The sequence below is a fragment of the Haemaphysalis longicornis genome, unplaced genomic scaffold (genome assembly GCF_048455015.1).
Source record: "Haemaphysalis longicornis isolate Haplotype H1 unplaced genomic scaffold, Haemaphysalis longicornis Haplotype H1 scaffold_4, whole genome shotgun sequence".
NCBI classification, from domain to species: domain Eukaryota; kingdom Metazoa; phylum Arthropoda; class Arachnida; order Ixodida; family Ixodidae; genus Haemaphysalis; species Haemaphysalis longicornis.
The window spans coordinates 35,699,561-35,727,391 of record NW_027526361.1 but is presented as its reverse complement, the minus strand read 5'-3'; the positions used below and the strand labels follow the sequence as shown (position 1 = coordinate 35,727,391).

The window sequence follows — 27,831 nt, the reverse complement described above, 5'->3', positions numbered from 1 at the left end:
CAGATGTATGCACTTAAGGATAAGCAAGGCAATGTCATCACAAATAGGGATAAAATAGTCACAGTGGCCGAGGAGTTCTATAGGGATCTGTACAGTAGCCGGGACATACAGGATAATGCCGAACGAGACAGTAGTTCAGAGGAGATAGACATCCCACCAGTAACGACCGAAGAAGTAAGGAAGGCTTTGAAAGAAATGAAAGGGGGCAAAGCACCTGGTGAGGATCAGATAACAGCAGACCTCTTGAAGGATGGCGGAGAAATTGTACTTGAAAAACTGGCAAACCTGTATACGCAATGCCTAATGACCGCAATGGTACCGGAATCTTGGAAGAACGCGAACATCATCCTAATCCATAAGAAAGGCGACATGAAGGACTTGAAAAACTACAGGCCGATCAGCTTACTGTCAGTCGTCTACAAGGTATTCACCAAGGTAATCGCTAACCGAATCTCTGCAACCTTAGATTTCAGTCAACCTAAAGAACAAGCAGGGTTCCGTAAAGGTTATTCAACAATGGACCATATTCATACGATCAATCAGGTGATAGAGAAGTGCGCTGAGTATACTCAACCCCTATATATAGCCTTCATAGATTATGAGAAAGCATTTGACTCGGTCGAAACCCTAGCAGTCATTCAGGCATTATGGAACCAGGGGGTAGATGATCATTATGTAAGAATACTAGAGGATATCTATAATGGGTCTACAGCTACTATCATCCTCCATAAGGAGAGCAGTAAAATACCTATAAGGAAGGGTGTCAGACAAGGAGACACAATCTCTCCAATGTTATTCACAGCATGCTTACAAGAAGTATTCAGAACGTTGGATTGGGAACAGGTGGGAGTAAGGGTTAATGGAGAATACCTCAGTAACCTCAGATTTGCTGATGACGTTGCCTTGCTAAGTAACTCGGGGGACGAATTGCAAAGCATGCTTTCCGCACTGGGCGAACAGAGTAGAACCGTGGGCCTGAAAATTAATATGCAGAAAACTAAAGTAATGATCAATAACCTCGGGACAGCACAGCAGTTTGAGATAGATGGCGAGGCAGTGGAAGTGGTAAGCGAATATATATACTTAGGCCAAGTTGTGACCCCAGATCCCAACCATGAGGCAGAGATAATTAGAAGGATCAGAATGGGGTGGGGTGCATATGGCAGACATTATCAGATAATGAATAGCAGCCTACCATTGTCGTTGAAGAAGAAAGTGTATGACAGCTGCATCTTACCGGTACTCACCTACGGGGCAGAAACTTGGAGGCTCACCAAGAGGGTTCAACTTAAATTGAGAACGACTCAGCGGGCAATGGAGCGGAAAATGATAGGTGTAACATTAAGGGACAAGAAGAGAGCGGAGTGGGTCAGGGAGCAAACTGGTGTTAAAGACATATTAGTAGAAATTAAGAAGAAGAAATGGACTTGGGCAGGGCATGTAATGCGAAGGCAAGATAACCGCTGGTCATTAAGGGTAACAGAGTGGATCCCTAGAGAAGGCAAGCGCTGCAGGGGGCGGCAGAAAGTTAGATGGGCAGATGAGACCAAGAAGTTTGCGGGGATAAATTGGTCACAGTTGGCACAGGACCGAGGTAATTGGAGAATAATGGGAGAGGCCTTTGCCCTGCAGTGGGCGTAGACAGGCTGGTGATGATGATGATGATGATGATGATGAAGGAAACCCTAAATAAACGGCCAACGTCAGGTACTATAAAATCAACGCAATTTTCTGCATTGTTTTGCGTTATTACAGTCGAACCTCCTTGTAACGAAGAAGTGTCGGGACAGCAAATTAGTTCGTTATAACCGATATTCGTTCTAAAAGTAGAGGTAAAAATTACTCCCACCTCCCCTCGCGGGAACCCCTGTGTAGATGCGACGCATAGGGGGTTCCGTTGTTGTTTCCGTTAGGTTGATTCTCCCATCGCGTGAAACGTGCCGTGAACCCCCTGCCCCGGCTATGACGCAACGTGGCGCGGCTACGACGCAACACAATCCAACACAATCCACTTTAATCCAATCCAATGCAATCCAATCCAATCCAAGCCAAGCCAAGCCAAGCCAAGCCAAGCCAATCGAATCCAATCCAATGCCCCTCGTGAGAGAGTGTTCGCTATCGGAGAGGAGAGGGGGTGAGCGGCGGAGAGCGCAGCTCGCGCGGCGAGGAGAATGGGGGAGGAGTGTGGATGGACAACAACGCCGTATGGAGGGACAAGGCGAGTGAATGAGATGCAGTCGCATCTAAAATCGGTTACAACTAATCGACAATCTGGCTCGCGCAAAAATACTTGATAGAAAAATGTATTTCTTGAGGCTTCAAACCCACTATGCACAAGGTAATCCTTATCTTTCTCCTTATTGCATTTCGAGCTCAATGAACTGGAAATTGAGTACGTGAAATTGAAACAGAACAGAGTTCATTTGACAAAATAGGACTGTCTCCTTATTTATTTGATGAAGGATGTGATCTTCGTCCGGTGCATACTCACAGCACTGAGCAGGATTAGTTTTCCACAGTGTCCACGAACAAAAGGGCCTTTTTATACTTCTACAGTTTTCGACTACGGGGTGTTTTTCCAATTAGCTTCTGAGCCTCCTGGTCAAATATTTCTTCGTTATATCCGATATCGCGCAGCTCTCACGATTTCACTTCCGTTATAAAAGAATAAGTGTCATGTAAATAAAGCATGACCAACCGACGTCTGTGTTTAGTTCGCTACAGCCGATAATTCGGTATATCAGTGTTCGTTATAACGAGGTTCAACTGTATACTCAAAAACAATGCTAAACTACACTCTGCTAGGCGTTTCCTACGTTGAGCATGGTGTGGGCGCTGCCATTCAATCCAACGGAATGTTACGACTTTTTTTGCACTTAGTTTGAAAACCTGGCCTGCATGCCATTGCGGAGTTTAATCTCCGATAAGACACGCGAGATTGCTTTGTATAGAGGATTACATCGTGTTCACTCGTGTGTGCAAGGGCTTGACCAATCGGAATATTAACCAGAAAACAAAGATTTTACCCGAAAGCCAGTCGCGCAATCGGCGCACTCTAATGATCCCTGCCTTGTAATGGTCACGTAAGGCGCTAACTTGGAAGAAAAAGCGGAAAAGGGGAGAAAGAAATCCGAGCCGCCTGTGGTCTCGTTGGCTGGCTATCCTCGCGCAAATAATTAAGGAAGGCGCCGGCAATTAAATTGAGCACCCCGGCACGATCGATACCGGTTCACAAAGACGCCGCTTGTATCTCCCCATCCAATCTTCCGCTCTTTCTAGGCAGGACCTTCGGGTCTGTTCATTTGCACAGCCGGGACAGCCCCCAGTGGTCAGCCGGGACCAAGGCCTGCGCCGAGATAACACCGGTGGAATGTACAAAGCGGTGGCCTCCCTTTGTGGCGTTTGGTGCAACTGCTAGGCATCGCTGTTGCTGCTTAGAATAATCTCCACTGGACAAATGTTTAGGCACCGTTTTTGGTGTCACCTACAAAGTTTAACTTTTTGGCCGGCCTTTCTTGCATGTGCTGTGTCCTCGGGACTACGCGCAGTTTGTGAGCGAGGCAGCTAAGGTTTTGCGAGAACCTCTTAAAAGCGTTATTTAGACCTAATTCATGGTTTAAAATGTTATTGTTCTGATTCGATAACATTATCCGATGCTTGGGATCTTTATGGGCGCAGTATTCGTTTACAGTAGTGTTCTCAAAGTGGGAAAGAACTCGCCAAGCGGCTATCGTATCTTTCCTCTCCCTATAGGAAATTGTAACTTTTGCAGGTGACATCAAACTTAATGCGTGGTTTCTTTCTTTCTCATTTTTATGGCCTTTACATCACAATAAAAAAACTTTTATTCGACGTTCCGAGCATAAAAACGGCGACCTATTTCTTAATCTGGTTGCCACAGTTTAGTGTGCTTTGCGGTATAGGCTTCCACTCTTGTACAGGTTTATACCGTCCAGTTGGGAACACGAACAAGTACATCTACCGAACCCATTCACTGAAGCAAGCTGAACTTGATCAATGGTAACACAATATCATCAGCGCGTGAATTATCAACAGAAAAAAAATGTATCCAAATAGAGGGGGTTTGCCATATATCTGCGCTTTCAAAAAATTGTTTTCAGTACGCATCTTGGCCTATTTGCTCTTAGGGTAAAGTCTGTGTGCCAGTTCGTGCATGTTGGAGACTCAGTCAAGTGGGGGCGAAATCGCCCTTACGTAAAGCTCCGCCACCCTTCCCACCGGAGTGATAGCAGCTCGAGAGAGCTAAGTTTCTGGAATGCATATAATTGTATCTCTGCTCAAATATATCCAAGCCCATTCAGTTGTAAATTTGAAGTTTATGGCCGTTTGCATGCAATATAGAGTGCCAATCTGTTCAGTTTGACGATCGGTGCTCTAATTATTTTTGTAAAAGCGAAGTCACCGCTCAAGGTAGCCAGGTCACCTCTGGTTAATAAAGAGAGCTCTAGAACTGAATTTTTCTATTGCGCTAAGTTTATGCTTGTTCGAGAACGAAGAAGGCTCTCGACAAAACTTCCCCGAGAAATTTCTCGCCTGGGTTGACATATATGTATTCTGTACCGCACGAGGAAACAGGCCCCTTGTTTTTAATCCTTTACCTGGAACGTCTTTAACTTGCCCTAAGTTAGCAGCACTGAAAGAACAGTTGTGCATATGGACTAATCTGCTATGTTTTGGGGGTAACAGAATTTGTTAGCGGGGTTGGAAAGCCCTGTACGTTCAGCATCTTCCAATACGACCTGAGCAAGTACACCCAAACACGAAATTCTATAATTTCTCGAGGCATTAAAAATCAGATCGCCAATCGCCAATAATCCCATCTCAGAGGTCCCTGTGCCCTAAATACTGATGATGCTAATTCACTGAAATCAAGCGAGCACGCAATTAACCCATACATTAGCGCAGCATGTAAACAAAACCATTGGACTCATTAGGTGAATCTCTGACCGTTGCAAGGAACTCGGAGTTAGAGGGGATCCGACTGGTCCACGCATTTGTTATCAGCAGGATCACTTACTCATTTGTCTACTTACTTTAACGCTACTAAAAGTGAATTACAAAAAGTCAATCGCCTTTCCGACGGGCATACAAAGCCACCCTTCATTTCCCTTTCAATGCATCTTCTGTCATATTCGAAGGACCTTGGACACGTAACACGCCAGAGGAGCTCATCGAAGCACATTTATCCAATCAGGCGTTCCGCTTTTAGAATACTCCCACAGGGAATCACATTCTCAGTCAATCAGGGATTAGCATTCTCGACGACGTTTCAGCGAAGTTTCGATTGATTGATTGATTGATTGATTGATTGATTGATTGATTGTAGGGTTTAACGCGCCGACGCAACGCAGGCGATGAGGCGCGCCGTAGTGGAGGGCTCCGGATTAATTTTGACCACCTGGGGATCTTTAACGTGCGCCGAAATCTCGTACACACGGGCGTTTTTGCTTTTCGCCTCCATCAGAAAAGCGGCCGCCGCGGCCGGGAATCGAACCCGCGACCTCGTGCTCAGCAGCGCAACGCCTTAGCCACTGAGCCACCGCGGCGGGTTCAGCGAAGTTTCCCCACTTTAGCGACATTCACTCTAATCTTATCATCATACCAATCACTTGCGAGAGGTATCCTACTCATAACGTGGGACGTAGAGAACAAAAGGTACAAGCTCTACACAAACGCCTCCCGGTCAGACTCTATGTGGAATATGTGGATGCTGCCGAATATAGGCACCACAATGCCTACGCCACCGTTGCAATTAATTACCTTGATAACCCTCCACTCGCCTCCCTGACAGTTAACACTCTCCAGCCAGCCACGGTGGAGGCCGCTGCCATCGCGTGAGCACTGTCGACGAGGCCAACCCCACTAATCAGAATCTCTGATTCAAAAACAGCAATTCCACATATCGCTAGCGGCCTAATCTCGACGCAGGCCTACCAAATTCTGCAACAAAATCTACCCTAATCCCCAGAAGAACTTATCAGTACTCAGGCACACGCTGCTCTCGCGGGAAATGTGGACGCCCACAGCGAGGCTCGAGGGCTTACAATCCGAAGTGGGGCCAGTCACGTTCCCTGCCCCGCGGCCAGACCTGCCAGGGACTGACTAGTCACGTACAATAAAATTACCACCTATTACCGCCTCTCCCGTCGCAGATACCCTCCCGCCGATATCCAACTCACCCTTTCCCCAGAACCTCCATGGCGTATACTCCAGACAAAAACCTTTCCCAATCCCGGAAAACTCTACCTTATCCACCCTTCACTATATCCCTCCGCGCAATTCCCTACATGCGGTGCCCCCGCCACCCTTCCTTACATCCTTTGAAGGTGCGATAAAGACCCCTTCCCTCAAATGTCCTCTGAAGGGCAGTGGGTGCCTGGGAGCTCAGACCTAGAGGTGCACATGGCCCTGGTCAGTACAGCTACCGAAGTCACCACCCGGGTCAAGCTAAATACCACTACAGCCCCTTAGACCACACAACAATCAATAAAGTCTCCCCCTCTCTCTCTCTCTCTCTCTCTCTCTCTCTCTCTCGCTCGCTCGCTCGCTCGCTCTGCTCTGTTTTTTTTTTTCTTTTTTTTTTTTTTTTTTGCGAGCGATGATTGGACTCTTTCAACGAGCTTCTTAACCTCACTTCTCAGTTAGGCCTGATCGTGTCTGATGCTTAAGGAACCGGTTTGTGTTACTAAAGCCGAGTAACGAGCTTGTACCGACGTCCCAAGTAAATTTCTAACAGCAGAGCTGTTTCGGCCGACACGAATCCGCCCGGCGTAGAGAGAAAACCCCGAGCTGGTACGTGGGCGCGAGCGCACGTGGGCGTGTGCTCGCGGCACCTTCCGGCATCTCCTGTGCGAGGCGCCGGGCACGACCTTCGCGCAGTGGCTTTAGCAAAATAAGTACCGAGCGCACGTGAGCGTGCGTCTCGTGAGGAGCGCCCGGCGTCGTCCAGGCTGGCGTGTGGGCTTACGCCACATGAGGAGCTCCCGCTTCACCGTCGTCATCGTGTAGCGACCGGTGCGCCACGGGTCCGCCTCACCGAAGACGATGACGACGAATCTGTCAAGCTATCCCTCCACAATCCACACGTGGAGACGGCCACCGGACTATAGCTGACGACGTGGAGGTCTACCGACTCGAGGATTTGCCTTACCCGGCTGCGCCATTTGAAGACAATGACGAAATGGGTGCCGACGATTGCTACTGAATAAAGCACTGTACAGGGGGAATTAAAAGAAATGCGAACAACGGAGCGCACAGCCTCCGACGCATCTGCCTGAAAATTCGGTAAACTGCGCGTATGCGCACTTCTTCGAGAGCGTTTGAGAGTGTGGCCCACACTTATGAAAAATGCTTGATCAAGAAGCGACTCCGGTCGTTTCTTTTGAGGCGCCTTTTCACGCTGCGTCGCCACTGAGCAGGATCACCGTTGAAGGGCATCGTGTCAGCTGCAATCAGCCTGCTGCGCCCTTGGCTCCCCAATGTAGTAGATAAAAGGATGCTCAGAGGCGACAGAGCATAAAAAGGCGCCTAAAAATAAATGACCGACGTCGCTTCTTTATCAAGTATTTTCCCTAACAGTAGGCCACACTCTCAAACACTCTGAAAGAACTACGCATGCGCGCAGTTTACTGACAGTGCAGCCAGACGGCGCGGCATGCGTCGGAGGCTGTGGGCTCCGCTGTTCGTATTTTTTTTATTCCCCCCTGTACATATGTTAACGGTATTTGCTTTACAGTGTCGTCCAAAATGGCTTTGCACTGCTTGGGTGTGGTTGCTCCCTGTCTCCTGGGATGCGCTGTCACTGTGGGGAGAAGCGACGTAGACCCCCAGCCTTGCCGCTTCTCCAGCCGTGTACCAGTAAGCAAGCTGCGCCAATTTCTTAAAGACGGTAGCCTTTCTCGGGCTACTTAAACCCAGAAATTTTGGTCTGTCTGTATGTCTGTTTTTCTGCCTGTCTGTGACTCGATTCAGCCACCCGGCCAATGTTAAACGAAGTCTGCGCAATTGTCTTATATATTAACAGCCAAATCGAAGCGTCTATGTCCGGCTTATATGTTTATACTTGTCCATACTGTTCAATAAGGACAAGACATTACCCAAATATAAGACAGAAAATTAATGCAGAAGGGATATTTACAGTGTTCTTTTGTAAAAAAAAATATAGATGCTTGATTTTAGTGAAATAAAATTCTAAATCCACTTCAGAAAAAAACTAAACACTGTCGCCTGCTGTCGCCCGCGCTACTATAGCTTCTGGCGGAATTTTAAGAAATCAAGCGGCAACGGTTACGAAAGGTTCCACTAGGTAGGTGCCATGTTCTGCTTGGAACGCACGTGGACTAGGGCAACGCGGTTCTATAAACGTTGAAGTAGAGCGCCTCCATTCACGCGCGTCTCCACCGTACGGCAGCGCTGGCATCGAGGTACCCGGCCTGGAGCAGTCGAACGCTGTAAATTTAAATTCTTTTGAGCAAACCTTTAGCCTGTTTACCTTGGCAGGAGCGCGACGCAAGAGGAACACCATGAGAGATGAGCGGGAAGCGAATGGAGGCATTTACTTGGCAAATGTCGACAACGACTATCGTCTTTTGTCGACATTTACAACGAAACGAGCAAATACACGGCCAGTTTTTTCACTGACTGTTGTTTAGTGAGATGCAGCTATGTTCGCAGACGCGCATCATGCCAGTCATCTGCGTCTCATCAAACTAAAAAGTAACCGGGCGTTCTACTCTGCGCGAAGCATTTGTGCAATAGGTTTATCGATCTTTTTTGTGCTATCTTGGCTTTTGAAGCTGCAGCCGAACTTCTTTGCTGGAAGTGTCCCAGTAATAGAAAAACGAACGCACAAGCCTGTTCAGACGCGTCTACCGGCGCACTGCAAGTGAAGCGATGTGATTTTTTTTCTTCTAATCGCTGTGTTAGAAACAAAGCAGGAATGGATCGCGGGGGTTTGAATAAAGCGTCATAAACTTTTCTCGTTATTTGTGTCGCGCACCCATTTATTGCCTACCGTAATTGCAGCTTCAAAAGATTCATCGTTGCATTGCTTCTCCCCTTGGCTTCACAGCAGGGCGTTTCGGTTTGAATAAGAGGAGTTATCATTTTGCCATTTTCTACCACGTCATCTTCAGCCTATGAAGTTTATCAGCAGCCACAATGCAGCTCTCCGTTCTTGTTCTGTGCGACTTGGATGTTGCAGTGCTCACTACAGTACATTCACATCCCTTACCACAATTTTTTAGCTTAAAATGGTCATTGGCTTCTCGCCCAGCCGTTCAGGTTTAAGCGGCAGGCTTTCCTCACAACAAGGGTTGAACGGGTAGTAAAGTTACGAGGGGAATCACAATAGAGAGGAGGAAGCGAGGAGACGTGCATTTGGTTCAACGTCACTTACTACCGCTAACGCCTGGAACATCGTTGAAGGTCGCGCGTAGCCGCGCACGCCATGGTTGCTACGGGGCACTGAATACTGGGGAAAGAGCACGCAATTTAAAATCGCTCAATAAATTGGCGAGGGCTGGGCTGTCCACCCCTTCGTTGCTAGGCCATACCTGCGAGTGCCTGCCTTATGTTGATCCCGTACTTTTATTGCATGAAACTGAATTAGATTAGAATAACAGGTGGCATGATGTGTCGGGGAGGCTTCAAGTTATCAACAGGCACAGCTGGTATCGTGACTGGTCCGTGTTGCACGCATGCAACGCCATTTCCGAGCGGCAATTCCCGCTTAATTTTCTATTTCATTACAGACAACGAAAAAAACAAAGGAACGCTTCCTTCTTGGTCCCGTTTTCCATGGCCATCGCCACGCGGACCCACTCAGGGATGCAATCTCTTTGCGAAATAACGTCATCGCTCCTTGAGAGAGCGCAGGAATTAGCGGGAGAGACTGGGCGCTCAAACAAAGGGCGGAGCTCATGAGTGCCTCTGCACCGGCGGCGCGGCTTGACGTGACCCGAATGGCGGATTCGGCTCGAGCGTTCACATTCCGCTGCCCTGGCAGCGCGTCGTAAACAACGTGTAACGTTGCCCCACAGAGCGAGCCTTTCTTCCACCGGAACAGCCAGTCGGGAATGAGATCGCCTGTTTCCGTTTCTATTACGGCGGTGCTGCAAAGCTCCCCTTCCGGCTCGGAAAAGGGCTGGCTGGCCTTCGACGTGCGCTCCGCTTCTACGCAGCGCTTTTCTCGACTGATAAACAGTTCGAGTTCCGGGATCACTGGATTGTTTGGGCTGGGAAACACGACGATGTGCGAGTAAGCACGCAGGAGGTGGCCGCAGTACGTGCACTTTCACCTGCTATGGTATTGCTGTAGTTCGCTAAGACTTCCGTTGTAAGCGCATGGCAGCCTGTGCAAAATGGCTTCGTTGTGGGGCTGCATGATGGAAGGTGTTTATGCAGTCACCGGGATGAACGTATAGCAATTAAACTGTCTGCCTACTGAGTTTATGAAATCACGAAGAGTGTCTTATCGACCCGTGTCCATATTTTTGCCTACACAGCCGTCATACGTGCATTATAAAAGCTACTTTTTCTTGAAATGTGTCTGTCACCGAGTGGCCGTCGCCATGTGTCCATCGCCATATGTCCCTCGCCGGCATCACGGCGCATGCTCAGTGCAGCTGATATCGAAGAAAAAAAAACACTCTTTGCCACTTTGGAAGCTCCGAGCATCAAGTGTTGGTTCCTATGCATCTGAAGCGGGAATCCTAAGCACCCGGTCCCGAGATTTTTTTTTTTTTTTTTTAATGGGAAACCACCATGTGACTGATCGAGCTAAAAAAAGCACCGGTTGCAGAAACCCTGCTTAATACTTATCGTTGCCGTCGGCGTGTTCCATAGTGCTCGCCTCTGAAATATAATACAAAAAAAAAAAAAGATGCGTGTGCTATTAGGCAACCCGTAGACATGCGTAGAGCAGTGTGGAAAATGCGAACAGACGAGTGGCGGTAGCTTCTCCACTGCCCCTCTCGTCATGCCGTGCTTTGTGCACCGGCCGTCTGCTGACCGCGCCCAGCGGCTCAGTAGTCACCGCTGAGCTAGAGTGCCCTGCGCGGCGTAGGACGCCCTGCGACGTCCAATTGGGCGCCCAACGACGTTCAACTGGACAGTAATGCTTTCACACTGGCAACTTCTAAGAAATGCTTATTTTTCGTCGAGGTTGCTTGTGCCGTAGTTCATGAAAAACATACCTGAAAGCTTTATTATCGCACGCCGTGTGCAATAACACTTATCAGAAGTGACAACGCGCGGCCATGTACTTTACCATGAGTTGTCGCTAATTACGCATTACAATGCGGGTTTTGTATTCTAGCTTTGTGGCCTGTCTTGATTGATTGTAGGGTTTAACGCGCCGACGCAACGTAGGCGATGAGGCGTGCGGTAGTCGAGGCCTCCGGATTAATTTTGACCACCTGGGGATCTTTAACGTGCACCGAAATCTCGTACACGCGGGCTTTTTTGCTTTTCGCCTCTGTCAGAAAAGCGGCCGCCGCGGCCGGGAATTGAACCCGCGACCTCGTGCTCAGCAGCGCAACGCCTTAGCCACCGAGCCACCGCGTCGGGTTGTGGCCTGTTTTAAACTACAGAATACCGAAGAAGAATTCGCCGTCGCTTCTATATTTCGCTGCCTCGTGAAAGAGTGACACCAAAATAACAACAGTAGACATGCCGTTACCACCCAGACTAACATCCACGCTCACCAGACACGTGTGCGCCATATCCACATGGTAGATCCACCAAAACTTAGCACACTACTATTTAAATTTTATGTCTGTAGAGTCACCTGCCCGACGCCAATGCCCGCATTTGCACACGTGACACGTGACCCCGCTAGGGACATTTTATTGCGAAGATATTAAATGGACATTTAGAAAAGAAGACGGCGTTGGCGTCGAAAGCAGCGATACCACTCCATATCCACGTGACTACGAGTCATTCAATGGGCATGATAAACACAAGAAAAAGGTCCTTGCTGCACGGCCATGCCTGCGCGTGCGCCGAGTCACGCGAAAAGCGCACGGTGCATCAAACACGCACTGTGCTGGCCTCACTCAGCAGCCCATCAGGCACCAGTTAGCCGTCAAGCAAGTCACGCGGAGTCGAACGAGAGCGAGCGCTGACTGAACCGCCGCAGCGCGCTACCCGCTTTATATTCACAGCGCCTGAAGGAGAGGAGACAGCGGAGGAGAGTCGCGCATGCGCGCACTTGCGCGACGGGAGTGGAGCGAAGCGAGCGAAGCGCGCGCACGCAGCTGTTGTTTATGATAATGAGACGGAGTGAGAGTGTTGCGCACAGCTGTCGAAGAGAAGAGCGGAGGAGAGTCGCGCATGCGCAGGTGGCGTGCGGACGCCGCCGACACCGACGCAGGAGGGACATGCCTCAGAGCAAGAGATGCGTCGCATCTAATAACGTGCAAATGATTCCGATGCGTCCACAGATGTTGTTCCAACTAGAGTAGGCTCCGTAGGCAAGCTCCATCGTTAAGACAAACGACACTTCTGCTTTCTTGTAACGTCCACAATGCAAAAACCCTGGGCTTAAGGCGAATTTTTATAATACGAACAAATTTTCACGGTCCCTTCGAGTTCGTCCTAACGGGAGTGTACCGTATTATTAGCTTGGGTGGGCCCCATTTAATTCTTTTCTGGAATTAAATAGTCTCATGCACAGATCGCGGTGCCTTCATGACTTTGTTTATATTGCTACCTCCTTTTTTTTTTTTGAGCAGACCCACCAAAAAGTGAAACGTCAGCCCAAGTCTTTGGTTTGACGAAACAAATTTGGAGGTTTCGTCCCAAAAAGGTTGAATAATGTTGCTGTTGAAAAGTTTATTGAGAAAAAGGGGGAAAGAGTTGGGTTAACACGTGCAGCACTGTGATGCGAAATATAGAGCTTCATAATCTCACAATCAGGGGATTACGGCTAGCAGATGTGCGTGAATTATGATTATTTCCCCTTCTAAATAAATTGAAGTTCTCTTACCCGGCTTTGTATTTCCATTAGAATTATGTTTAACTTCGAAACTACGTATTAGGTTATTTATATGACTTAATATGAACATGAAAAAACCGGGTAGGAACACTTGCTTCATTTGTGGATTAGGTCACGAAGCAATTTACACTGCATGTCTGCTGGTTATTTTCTATAAGGTAAATTGCGGATGAAGGAGGGATATAATGGCACCAAGTGAATACATAATTATGGTGGCGCAGGAAACCTTGGAGCAGGATTTGGTGAAGTTACGCCATTCTTGTGAAATGTTATTATGTGCTAAATGTCGATCCTATGTACTCCTACATTTGGAAAAATAAGCTCTAATCGCAAATTGTCACAGATGATTTAATTTCAATTTCTACAACTTAATGACGTACAGGTGCTTTTATTTTTCGCTGTGTCTAAAGGTACGTCGGACGTACCCGCAAAATTTCTTAAAGATACGTCGGACGTACCCGCAAGATTTCTTAAAGATACGTCGGACGTACAGGGCCCAGAGTGGCTCGAAAGCGGCGTTGCTCGAAACTAGCGTGGTTATCTTGAACCATCGACGGCAAAACCATCACGCGTTTGCTGTATATAAGCCAAGAATCTAACGATGCCTAACCTGACGCAGAATATTTTTTTTTCCTCGTGTTCTCTAGTTGGACATTATTTGAAGGGGCGGTTAGAGCCATCGCTGAGGTCAGAGATCGAATGCGGACCACTATAGGTTCTCGCAAGAGGGAAACAAAATCATGTGCGACGCGAGTATCATTCTTTTTTTTCTCCCTCATATGTTTCTGTTTAAAGCCCTAACCACATGGACGCGAAATCACGCGTCGCGCGAGCGTCGGCGTCGCTCGGCGTCAACGCTCGGGCCCGCAGGAGACCGGTGAAGTCGCACGCCAGTCGCTGCGTCGGCGGGCGTTGCTGGACACGTACGCCATCCTGTTGAAGCCGTTTATGAGCAGTTACTGTCGCTTCTTGAACTGCAATTATCAAGATTTTAGCTTTAGCAAAAAAAAAAAATCACTTGGCGTCTTTATTTATTGCTAAGTATGTTGGCGGGCAAATATTGAAATGCTACGAAATGTATCTCGAGCCATCACGACCAAATCAGAACAAAATAAGATAGAAAGATAAACGAAGACGCACCTCGCACAACTGCTTTAGTTGCTACTTGATTTAACCTTTATGTTGCGTACCGACTGCACATTCATGAATTCCAATTGTGAGCAAAACAAATTTCAGCGCTTCCTTGATACTGAGGTTACGGTCGAACGTCATTTGTAGGTTGAAAGGCATGGTACTCTGGCACCCTGTCTGTACCCTGTAAAAAACAACTGATCAAACCCTCGCCGCAAAAAAAAAAATAATAATAATGCCGTCTTCGCTGGGATTCGAACCACGGACTTTTTAAACAGAAGCCCGGCTCTCAACCGCTCGACCACGCGAGGAGACGAAGAGGTTTGAAGAATTTGGTGTACCAACTGAGGCTGCCCACGAATAGTGTCGGGTTTGCTTTCTTTCAGTCATATTTGAGAGATTGAGAGATTTGAGCAGTAGTAACGCTTGCTTCTTGCGCACCGATCTTGGTGCCGAGGACAATAATGCTAGTGCTACAAGCGATGTAACCACAGCTCCCTTATTTTAGTCAAAAAAAGCTATCGCACATCCCCGGTCTCCCCTGCGCAAGCCACGGGAGCTACGAATGGAATGGAATGCGCCAGAATTCTGGCGTTGATAACGCTTGCTCGTCACGCACCGATCTTGCTGACAAGCCACATTATGCTAATACTGGATGCGATGTAACCAGAGCTCCCTCATTTAACTCACACAAAGCTATCTCAGATCCCCGATCTCCCCGATGAAAGCCGAACAAGCCACAAATGGATAAGCGCTTGCGAACAGAAATAGCTTGCAATTTGTCTCAAGGCAACCGATTACCGTAAGTTAAAAAGAAATTGATTGTTTTCTGCTGAAAGGAACGACCCCAAACCACGCGAAGACGGACGCTGCCGCTCGCTTTCCGATGCTCTCTCGCGCTGCGTCGACGCCGATATCTGGTGAGCGTAGACATCGGCGTCGCTCGAGTTTCAGCTCGCGTCGCCATGCATTTCTGGCGACGCGACGTCGAGGGGAGAAAACGCTGAACGTACGCTGCATGTTTGGCCCGAGTGAAACCGAATACACCGACGTACTGAAAAAAAGTTTCGCGGATACGTCCGAAGTATCTCTTGCGGGTACGTCCGACGTATCGTTAAGAAATCTTGCGGGTACGTCCGACGTATCTTTAAGGAATTTTGCGGGTACGTCCGACGTACCTTTAGACACAGCGTTTATTTTTATGTTTTAACGAAGGACTTTTGCGCACGCCTTCAAACATTTTCGCACATTTCAACACGCAAGTTGTCGATACAGCTGTAGAATTTTGCTTACTAGCTTCCTGAGTTGGCTTTTGTTAATTGCTCAATTCGGTTTCACATTTATAAATGACGTAGCCACTTTTATAGGAATCTTCCGCGAATGAGAAAATGTTTCCAGATATACAAACAACATTGCTAGCCGCAGTTGTCAGGAAAATGTTAACACCAAATACATCTTTATTGCTTAAATCTTCGAATACAAAAATTCAAAAAAGGGGATTAACAAGAGAACGGGCTACAAGGACACGAACACATTTACCTCCGTCCTCTAATGCCCTTGGGAGAGCGAACAATAGGTTCCGAGGGAGGTTACGTTCGCCCACGGGCGAGTCCCGAGGCGTTGAATGAAGGTCTTTCAACGCTTCGGACGCCTCCTTTAAAGATATTTTATATAAGACTTTCCTCCCCAGATCGTTTCCATCGTTATAAAATTTTCATTGTCAGCGGAAGGAAGGAAGCAATGAGAGCGCACGCCGCTCGAAGACAGCGGCACGCATTTGGGGCGTCCCTCGAGGCGGCCTGGCATGCACGACGGCGCTCGGTGGCGACAATAGCGACGACGACTACGACGTGAAACCGCGTGTCGACGAGATCCGGGAAAAGTCGGCCAACGACGAGAGACACGACGAACGCAGTGACGCGAAAGACAACGCGACCACCGAAAGGCTGCCTCCAGTGCGTGGAAAAAAGTGGAGCTGAAACAAAGGCTCTGCCGTCGCGACGGGTATACGCTACGATTTATCACAGCTCTCCCAAAGCAAAACACGGAGCGACACTTTCGGAGTGCCGGTAGTGAGCGACAGTACAGTGGCTTCGCTGTTCGTCTTGCTCGCTTTTCTTTGCGTCGCCTTTGTAGTGATCCCCGTATTTATCTCTCTCCGTCTATCCGTATTCCTCACTCTCTATTTTCTTTGTTTGCGCTCTCTTAAACGCACTGAGCCATTTTCTTTCCCTTCTAAGTCTGTTTTTCCCGTCTATCACAGCGACCATTCGTCCGTCTATAGGAAGGTACGTCTACACTTCCGGTATTTCTTTTTCGTCGTCTTCCGACTGGCCAGCTGAGGAGATAAGTGTATAAGTGTGGTGCATTCCTTACTGCCTTCCAGGCTCTAGCAGCAGTGTATACGACGAAATGGAGGGGGAAAAAAGAACGCTGCGCAGAAGAATGAGCCAGGAGGAGAAGTTTCGCGAATAGCGCGCCCACGGCACAAGAGGAACGTCCAGGTCACTTACGTCCATCGCCCGGCACCACCGGCTCTTCTGCAGCACCGTTCTCACAAAGTGACGACACGTGTGGACGCGCTCTTGTAGTGACAGTGCCAATTTATTCAGGAGAAAGAGCTCGCCTTGTAGGTTCCCTGACACCAACAAGCAGAGTAAAGATTTATCATACGAAGCTTCCAGGTGGATGCACCTGGAACACAGAGACAACTCCGAAATTGATGCAGACCGTAAAGGTGTTGTATGAGAAAGAACATTTCGTAGACTCTCTAAATAACGAATTACAGGGTCAGGTATTTCACAAGCTATTCAATATGTATGTATGTATGTATGTATGTAAGAACTCTATATATATAATATATATATATATATATATATATATATATATATATATATATATATATATATATATATATATATATATATATATATATATATATATATATACATATATATACATATATATAAACGAGGAAACACCCGGAATTCAAAGAAAGGAAAGGGCAGGTGCTTTCGCCTTCGCTGTTACTGCCTTGGCTTTGAAGAATGTGATTGGCCAATATAAAATAAAACTTGAAACCCGACGCAACGTCAGCCATGTGTCAAGGTTTCGACCAGGGGCTGGTTGCAGATGGCACCAAAGTTGATTTACGTGACACGCAGTAGTGGTGAAAACAAAAAAATTGTGATACTTATTAAGCCCATAGATTCCATCATTCTAATTCCAGAGCCAACCGCTGGATAGGCAATTGTCATTGTCAATTGTCACAACAGGAAATAAGGAATGCCAGGGCCTTCAAATGGGTGACGCAGAGCACCGCTAGGTTTTGACGGAGTCCCTTCATTCGCTTCAGCATACGCCAGCAGAGTAAAATCAGTCGAGACAAAGCATGCAAGGAAATGAGGCAACATTTCATTTTTAACAGCGAAGCTGCTTATAAAATCGTAATTTTTTTGTGTCCAGTTACAAATACCCCGAAATTGCCGAGCGTGTACACGTAAGCGCGCTCAAGTTCGGCGACCGCCCGGCAGTTAACAAAACCAAGAAAATGCCTAGCGCTTGTGTGTGGGTGCCTCGCGACAACCGCCCAGTGTCCACTCCGCACGTCTCTCAATCCAGCACACTCACTTAGGGAGATTAACCAAGCATGGCGAAAGTAAAAAACTCTGGCGGTCGCCGTAATCGCGGGACCACTTGCTCGGTACGAGAAAGGCACGTCATAGCATACCTTCCTGCAAGTCCAATGATTATCACTTCCAAAAAAATGAAAGGAGCTCACACCTATAGCAACAATGATGGAGTAAAGGTCTTTGCGGCAGCGAAGAAGAAGCAAATCAGTTGCAATCGTGGACTTAAACCTTCATAATGGTCGTAAAGGTTGCGTTCAGCTTCGCTACCTTTAAGTCTTTCTACCTTCCTAAATTGTTTAGCTAACAGAAACCGGCAAGACAGACAGTCGCGCACTTGCCAAAAGTTTAATCGTAGCCATGTGCCGATACCTGTGCCACTTCCAAAAATCTTTGTGGATTCGTAAAAAAGGCGATACGAAGCTAGACAGCTGAACAGACAAACATGGGCCTTTAACAGACAGTGAAGCAGTCGCAGAATTCATCTGAATTAAATCACGTTACATAATGGGTATGCCATGTACTCAACTGTCCTTTATATAGCAGCCGTCACCGATGTCATGCCTGCCTAAATGGTTCGGAACTCTCAAGGCCTGGCTAAAAAAAATCGATATAGAAATCGGTAATGGATGCTCTAACACAGAGCGTTTTCCCTCTCGAAATTTCCTCGCTTCGAACGAGCAGCTTGTACTTGAGAGATCACACGCAATTATCGCTTCGGTCTCTGGTGCTAAGCCCTTAACACGTACCTCAAAAGCACCACCCGGATGGGTTCCCAGTCAACGAAGGATTGAACATGCGGTCAAGCGTATGCATCGTCGCGTCGCCGTCAAGCGTCGCCGTCAGGCGCCTCCGAGGCGCCCGACGCCCACTTCGCTGGCGTTTACGCGCCACCTCCTTTTCACATCATTTACATAGAGTCGGCGCCGGCGTATTCGAGCAGCCGCATTTAATTTGCCGCTGCTCTCCTCCTTCCACGTGTTTTGTCTCGCCCACCGCGGGTACGGGAGATGTGAACTAGGAGCAACAAGACCCTGAGGTACGCACTCCCCTTTCACACTCCAGGAATTAACTGGTACAGTTCTTAAAAATTGCTTCTCAGCTTAGTTCAGCCTCTGGCACGAATGAAGTTGTTGGGTTTATTTTTACGGATGGAATATTTCTTGCCCTAGGGTGCCTGTTAGTCGGAGGCGAGCTTTGAAGGCGGCATGAGCCGAGGCCGCTTCCAGGGCGGCGCTTTGCATACGCGACTCCGATGGTATCGAATGCGACAATTCGCATCAAGAACAAAGCTATTTGGGTCAGAGTCATTACGGGCCCCCCCTCTCAGCCGCGGGGCTTTGTTGCGGGCGCTGAATTCCCGTAGGGACGCACTTCGCACATCGCCACTGCGAACCATCCCGCTTCCAGTCTTTCCAACTTCGGTTTTGCACGCGCGCTCTTTTGTTTCTTTTTTTTTTTTTCTTTCGCCTCCTTCTATTCATTTTCCCTTTGTCCCGTTCCGGTTCCTTCCTGCGTGCTGATAGGAGCATGATACAGGAACGATGTGGCAAAATTAGGCGCACTTTGCACCCGACGCCGGGTCGGCCCTTGCTTCGGGCGCTGCGCGCAAAACGACGATTATTTCTCGCTCGTTGTTGAGATATCAGGCGGTTTATAATTTTTCGCTTCGGCGGTTGTATTTTCTTGCTTTCTAGGGGTGGTACCGGGGAGGAGGCGGGACGAGATAGCCGCTAAAATTAATGCGATCATTATGAAAGCCAGCGCAAACCAGAAAGCATGCGATTCAGGTACGCAGGCGCGCTTAGCCAGAAACATTTGGCGCGTGACGTTATTAATGCAACCCTCCCTCCCTCCCTCCCTCTCTCTCTCTCTCTCTCTCTGTCTATATATATATATATAGATATATATATATATATATATATATATATATATATATATATATATATATATATATATATATATATATATATATATATGCGTATATGCGTGTGTGTTTGTGTCTCTGTGTGTGTGTGTGTCTGTATTTGTCTCTTGTGTAAATTGAGGGACATTAGGTTAAATTAATTCACTGTTCGCTGTACATATAATGCTCAGAAGATTACTTTGACAGTCATCATGAACTTGGCTATTAAAGTTTCGGTCCGGCATCTCGCTTAGCGAAACACGATGCATATCGCTAGAAATGGAGCTATGACGAGACTCTCGTCTCTTTAGCACGCGATGTGCTGAAAACTACGCTCTGTTGCCCCCAAACGAGTTTCGTGATACCAGCCGTTATAGGGAAGTGTGTGCCTTTTGTATTGCACTGACCCATGAATGCCAGCGGGTCACGCGAGTGGCTAATTATTAATAAAATATCATACCACGTGCGTGGCTGATCTTTTTAGAATAACGTTCGGGAACAGTCGACACTGTTGCTAGGTGGAATAAACGGGCTTCTGAGGCGGGTAAAAATTCGCCAGATCGACGACACTATTATCAACGAACCAGCCTGTGTTTCTATTTCCAACGCCGAATAATGGCGCAAATGTTGAAAGCTCAAGAGTCACTGTGAGTACTCGTCACTGAAGAAATATGTGGTGAGAGTCTACCCCGACCATTTGTAAGCGCGCATGCAAGAAGTGGTGACTTCTACGAAAAGTTCACCAGGTTCAAAGTAGGTGTGGTACATTTGCCGGCCTGCTCTATTTTCGTCACGTCTGGAGAGACAAGTTCGAACTGGCAGCCTGTAGTTCCTAGATAAGGCCGGTATTCATCGCTGCAAAACTTAGCTGCCCCCAATAAAAACGGGAGTTTGCTAGAGATTGACTTCGCTGATTTTGTAGTCGATTCCTCGACATTAGGCACAATTTTTGTTGACCATTTTATTGAAAGAGTATTTTGGTCATTAATATGTTTTTTTAATTCTCAATGACTCGAAAGTTTACCTTATTGGTATTTATATTTGTAGACAGAAGTGAACACGCAAAGACATTACAAGAGTGATTACAAAAGCCAGCCGTAATTTCCCAGTGACCACCTACAACGCGGCCACCACCCACAGTGCAGGCAGTTTTACAACTACAAAGTAATCAAATAAAAACTTTAACGTATAGAAACACTGTAACAGCAAAACAGTCCAAATATAAGCAAGAAAAAGCACAAATTGTCCTCGGAGCTTTAGCCAAATCAAGTTAAGGACGAAGCTGAAGCATGCGAGGAGACGAAAAAAGCGCGGAGAAAAAGAAATAAATACTTGCGGAGCATGTAGCGAGGAGCCTACTGCAATTCTTTTTGCTTTCAAGACCTGCACACATTTAAAATTTCAACAATAACTTGGTTTCTGGAAGCTTTCCCTCGTGCGTTGTTGGGCGTTTATAAAAAATCGGGCTTTCGGTTTCTTCTATTCCTCCCCTATTCCCCATTCTCTGAATTTTGCTTCATAAATGGGCTCAAGTCAGCTTTTACATGCGGTAATAAAATAACATCTTCCATTTTTGCAGCAGAGGAACTGCAGTTTTTTTTTTTTTTGCTTTTCCAAGTCGTAAAAACTTGATGGGCTGAGGTTGTCTGTGCTAATGGCTTACGGAAAAGAAAACTGCCAGCCGCCTGAGCCAGGTAAATGACTTAAACTCTTCTTTGAATATCTCTGTGCGCAGAATATTCGAGACACGTCAGAGAAGATTCGGACACACAACACGGCAAGGAAATGTTGCAACACCGTGAGGTATGAATCCTATTTCACCACAATTTTAACAAGGTAAATTTTAAATGCCAGCATCGTTGCCGCTACGTTCGTCAAATTGAGATTATCCCAACTTTTGAATAACAAATATTGCATCGCAACAACATCACAACCTTCCTTACCTGGGGCAAAAGGTTTTAACCAACAATTTACCAACATTTTTTTATGTTAACATGAAAACGGAGGGAAAATAACGAAAGAGAAGTTGTTTTCAGAAAATTACCAGATAAATTTGACCAATAGATGGTGACATAGCAGAAGAAGATATGAATAAAGAAGATGATGATTCATATTAATAATCAGTTACGGTCTGGATGGTAGTTAGAACAACGATAAAAGTCACTAAAAGCAGCAATCACTAGGCACGCTAACCTGATAAAAGTAAAAACCTTTATAAATGGGCATATAGGACGCAGAAAGCAAATGTTTCACCGTGGCTATGACAGGTTTTATATCCGGGAAATTAACCTGCCAGACCCGTCGGAAGCTTCCTTCACTTGGAATAAATAAAATATAGCACATAAAATGAGAGGTTATCTATGAAAAACAGCGGAACCTGCATGAAGTTGATAACGTTTCAACCAAAAAAAAAATGAATTTACAACGTTTATTTCAGAGTGAGAAACTTTCGACAGGCCAATATTTCCGCCTAAAAGCTGCACTGCCTTGTACATACTCTCGCGCAGGCTGAGTGTCACGGAAGCAAAGCCAGGTTAATCCAGTTTTATTTTACGACATAATTATTCTCATGAAAAGATCCAACTTGAACCTTCTGGTTATGTTACTTTGCTCTCCGTTTCCTCCTTGGGCTTATTTTCCGACATTTTAGGATACGGCAGTAAACGAGACGGACGTCTGCGATATTTCTGACGTGTGGTGGTCGTTCATTCGAGGTACGAACACTGTCAAGTATTGCTCTTCACACAAAAGCCATCGTTCCAATGCCCGCTTCCTAGCGTTGTGAGTCGAATAAACGTACTCCGCACTAAAGCAAGGAAATCTCTGAATCACAAAACTGCCAATCCCGACGTTTCGCTTAATGCATAGCAAGTAAACAGTTGATGGAACACCTCACACAAGTAAAATAGAAAACAGGGGTAGGGTTCTCGAATAATAGATACGCAAAGAACGAAACAAAAATACCATACCCAACTCCTAGGACTGTAGAAATTATGTGATTAGCAGTATGCTGATTGTCTGACATTTTTCCGTTAACAAAATGAATTCACTTTCCCCTCCGTTCCTCCAGAATCTCCGATTAAAATGTCAAATTTCCCCTCACTCCTCCTGAGCCCCAGATGATGCAGGGTGACTGCTTAACTGGGGAAAAAGGTTAGGCAGATACAGAACAAAAACAAACTGTGTAAAGTAGCCTAAGACTGCTTCTTGCATTAACCTAACTCGCTGCTGCTAACTCGCTAAGACTGCTAACTCGCCTTAATACAGCAGGCTTTTAGGTTATCGACTGCGAAACGTTTTTTCCGCATGGGCGAACTCCCGTCAGGCAAGGTGAGCCAATTGAACGGGGCTTCCTGGAAGAGGCAGTGCCGTGCTCACAAACTTGACCTTGTTGTGCGCGGCCCGCTACTAGCGTTTTTGTCATAAGCTGAGTGAAGCATTTTCTTGTGGTAATTTTCTGCTTCGCTCATTACATAGCAATTTCATCGTACGTGTTTTTTGTTGAAATATGAACCTCATTACGCCCGTTTTTTTCTGCCCCCTCATCTTTGCCGTGCACGTATTATGCCATGTACGGTGCTTTTTTATGTAGTTGGCTGAGGATCATAGCTTGGGTCTTGTCAGTATCTTTTATGAGATTGGTGTTACGGGCATCTTCTATTCTGGCGTTTTTGAGTAACTCAGTTCTTTTTATACAACGTTATTCTTTAGAGCGAAAGCCATAGGTGTTTCATTGGGCGCGAAAAGTGAACGTAGTCTTCGTCGGAGTCAACTCTAATGGCTCGAAAACACCCAGTCTAAAAAGACCACAACATACATTACCGTAGTTTGTCATATGTTCGCGTGTCGTACTGTCTTCTTGTCGCATTCTCTCCATGTCATGATTCTGATGCTTTCTCCTGTGGGGTATTCCTGTTCTGATTTTGATGTTCCGTCGTGCCCAATTCCTGTCTTTGATTGTTATTGCCCATTGGATGAGCGACGTAAATGGAAGTTCTGTTGTGACTAGAGTAATGTTCGTCATTGAGAAAATTAACTTTGTCGTTACGACAGAGATCTGAGTCGTAACAGCAGATGGCTTTGTCGTAACAACAGGACTTCTGTTGTCACTTCGAAGATTTTTGTCGTACGACAGGAATTCTTGTTAGGTTTCAACGGTATTCCTCTTTCGATTTTAGACTGGGCAGTCACCGATGTAGAGGGGTAGTAAATAAACAAAAAAAAAAACACTTGTGAGTTCATGGGGGATTTGAACCCGGGTCGCCACAGTAGCCGCCGAATGCTCTAATCACTGATCTAACCCTTTTTTTTTCTTTATTTCCAGACAAACACCGCTGTTACAAACATAATACACAACAACAAAATAAACCCATTACACTAAGACATAAAATCACTGTTCCACTATAGGGTACAGTGCTGACTACTAAAATATTTTCATTTTTGTTAACTCCTCCATTTGTGACAACCAGTCGGGAGCACGTTGGCGTGCCTTTTGAACTTCAAGAAAATAGAATATGGCCTCTCGGAAATACTCATTTACTGGCCGCGCATCAATGTCCGAGTGGCGGACTGCCATTCGGCATCTCCATATACTGTGCAGACCTAGTAACATTACTACATCTAGAGGGACGCCATCATCATCAGGTTCAACGGACAAATATCGAATACCACGGGCATCGATTGGCAGATCTTTTTTCAGCGTACGTTGCAGCACATCCCAGAAGAAGACCCCGTCCCAACAGTCAATGAAAACATGTTCAATGGTTCCCAGTTTTTTGCATAACCAACACTGTTCACCCCACGGCATAAAAAGGCCTTTTTCTTGCATCCATGTTTTCACAAGGAGTGTCCCGGTGTGTAGTTGAAAGAAAAATGTTTTACATCCCGGTGCAACTGGCATTGTTTTAACCCGTTTTAACACATCTCGACCCGTGCCAGCCGAGTGAGCAATTCTGTACATAGGAACGGGAAAAACAGTGTCGCAGAGATCGTTATACAGTCTCTTCCTAGTCACTGCGCTCAAATACTCTAACGAAAACCGTGCGCATAGAAAACGTAACGAGTCCACAACTTCTTTTAGATAGCCACGGATACCACCTGGCATACACAATGTCGTAACGGACAACTCAGGCAAAACCCTGCCTAATCTCACTTGGCAAACGGTGCGCAAAAAGGGATCCTTTACATCCCTCCAAAACAGAAAGCGGTTTGCCAACTGACGTAAAAAGAGATGCGTTAAACCTAACCCCCCTTCCCGTACACGTCGAAAGAGATTTGTACGACTCGTCCTCTCCCAGGTTGATCCCCAAACAAAAACTGCGAAAACACGATGTAACTATGGACGTTTGCCCGTGAACAGTGGAGTACCTGTAACACATACCAAAGTTTGCTCGCCATAAAAAGGTTGCAAATCGTTGTGCGAGCGAAAGTGGATAAATTCGCGCCCTCCCACTTCTCTGCCTTTTCCTTAAGCTCTACGGCTTGTCTCCTCCAGTAAGGGTCACTGTCAGAATAATACTCTAGGGGAACACCAAGGTACTGCACCGGTGTCGTCACCCGCTTTACATTTTGAAATACCACCGGTGTTGAACTCCACTCTCCGTGCCAGATGCCCAGGCACTTGTCCAAGTTTACAGCACATCCACTAGCATAACAAAACCATTTAACTGTATTAATGACCCTAGCAATGCTTTGTTGATCTACGCAAAATACAGCGATATCGTCCGCGTATGCTAAAACTTTGATTTCAGCTGCATGAAGTTGAAATCCCTTGACAGTGTCGTTTTTATTATGCTTAAACATAATGATTCAATATATATGCAAAAGAGAAGGGGGGAAAGAGGACACCCCTGCCTCACGGACCTCTGCACTTCTATACGCCTTCCAACCGCTTTGTTAACGATAAGTCTAGTTGTACAGTTGTTATAAGCCATGCGCACACCCTCTAGAATAACTGATCCGATGTTACTATGTTCCAAAACCGCCATAAGTCCATCGTGGGGCACACGATCAAACGCCTTTTCTAGGTCTACCTGTAGCATTGCGACGCATGTATGCGTCACGTCGCAAATCTCAAGCACACTCCATGCCTTGTGTATATTCGTAAAAAAAAATTGACCTGCCTTTAATACCACATGTTTGATGCGGCCCCACTAAGATGCTAATTACGGTCTGCAACCTTCTAGCCAATATTTTCATTAGTATTTTATAATCAACGTTTGTTAAGCTTATGGGCCGGTACGATGTGACTTGGCGGAGTTTGACCATATCCTCTGTTTTGGGAATTAAGATCGTGTGGGAAGCCGAAAACGATGGTGGAAGCGTTTCTAACATATACGCTTCTTCAAACACAGCAGTTAATACAGGAGATATGTTATGTTTAAAGGCCTTATAAAAAGCAGCACTCAGGCCATCTGGGCCTGGTGACTTTCCCAGGTTTAAGTTTTCAATAGCTTCCTTAACCTCCTCGATGGTGATAGGGGATTCCATAAATGACTTTGCTTCATCATCAATTTTTGGCAGGAGTGACACAAATTCACTTTCAAACTTTGCCAGTTCAATAGGGCTTCGAGAAAACAAGGTCCTATAGTGTTCAAAAAAAGCACGTTCAATATCTACTTTTTCACTGCTAATTGTGCCATCACTGATCTAACCCTGCTCCACGCCAGCATGGAACGAGACTTTGCATGATGCGTGCCCCGTTACAAGTGAACAGAATGCCGCGTGAGTGGAAGATGTGCACATGGAGGAGCGTTCGATCTGTAGGAAAGTGTGGAGAGCCTACCTGTGGGAGTAATTCGTCTCAGACGCGAAGAAACGATAACAAAGAAATAGTCCTAAAAACCATGCTGTGGTGGAGAAGTCTGATAATCGGTGGCTTTCACCGCTACATCACGTAAGCAGACATAAGTTCCCAAGGAATTGTTTTTGTTCCTAGGATCGAAATTCTCGGTTAGTCAGTGCTTGGGAAGATATTAATTGTGTTTCTGTCCAAGGAGTAATCTCACCGTACTAAACTACGTAGAGGAAATCGTGTATAGACAAGAAGACAAAAAACACTGTGCAAGAAGTTGAATAAATTCCCAGCCAGTAAAAAAGTAAGCTCTCTCGGCCGCTATCGTTTCGGGCGTTTTCCGGGTCTTGCGAGGCAGCTTGACTTTCGCCATTTTTATTCCTCCTCACCCTCAGCTTCTCTCATCCCGACGCGCTTACCGACAGTGAAAAGCGCAACCGGTGTTTGCGTGATTCCTTAACCTGCTCTAGGTAAAGCAACAGGACAAGAGCTCTTGTTCACTCAATTATTGTGCTCACAGGTCGTCCGGAACTTCAAAACAGCCGCCTGTTGTCTTAGGCTTCTTCGCGAACGACGTGCGAGGAATACTCACCAGTTTTGCTAACCAGAGCACGGGCTTTCTAATGTCTCGTACACGACCAAGGCATTCTCCTGAAGACACACGAAGTAAGCAAACCTGTTTGACCAGGGCGGAAGTTAAAACCCGGGCAGCAGGCGTAAGCCATGATGCACCGAGCACATCGTCGTCTGAAACTTAATTTGATTACAGGGAAGGCGTTGTGGATGTTTGAAGATAACTCCTGGCACGTGCAAGACAAGCCGTGAAGAGTGCGAACACAGGGAGCGATAAAAAAGAGCTGCTAATGCAGTATGGGTAGCTTGAGTAGGGTCGTCCTTGCCTTTTGAACGCTGCGAGGAGTTTCGCAACTCTCGACACGCAGCTGAGTTTGTGGCAGGTAAACTCACAATCTTGAACCTGTAGAGATAGCATAGGATACAAAAAGAGTGAAGTTAAATCAAGTTACGTTTATTACCCGACACGCAGAATTGCAACTCTGATTATACTAATAATCAAATCAAGATAATCTACTAATCTAATTTTGGTGCTGATTTGAAGAACGAGGATACTTGCTTGTGTAGTGTTTAAAGTTATTCACGTAGGCCGATAACAAGAGGTTGGAATGTAGGATTGATGCTGGCGAGAGCAAAAGGAACTCAACTTTCTCCAGTCTTTGTGCGACTGATAAGCTGTTGATGAGATTTCCTCTGGACTGTTACTGTTTTTACCTAAATAATTTCAATCTTGCGTATTCTGTAAGTTTCTTCTGTTGCAACTGCCGCTATATATTTATTC

The 27,831-nt window shown here is 46.4% G+C and overlaps 1 long non-coding RNA gene across 1 annotated transcript in view; it reads left to right on the top strand.

The window, feature by feature from the left end:
• The first annotated feature begins 7,741 nt into the window (after nt 1-7,741).
• LOC144180309 (uncharacterized) overlaps nt 7,742-27,831 on the top strand; it is a 39,515-nt gene continuing 19,425 nt past the window's right edge. Inside the window, exons 1-2 of the long non-coding RNA XR_013324370.1 lie at nt 7,742-7,878; nt 21,420-21,487. This is a non-coding gene — a long non-coding RNA (uncharacterized LOC144180309). The remainder of the gene's footprint in view (nt 7,879-21,419; nt 21,488-27,831) is intronic.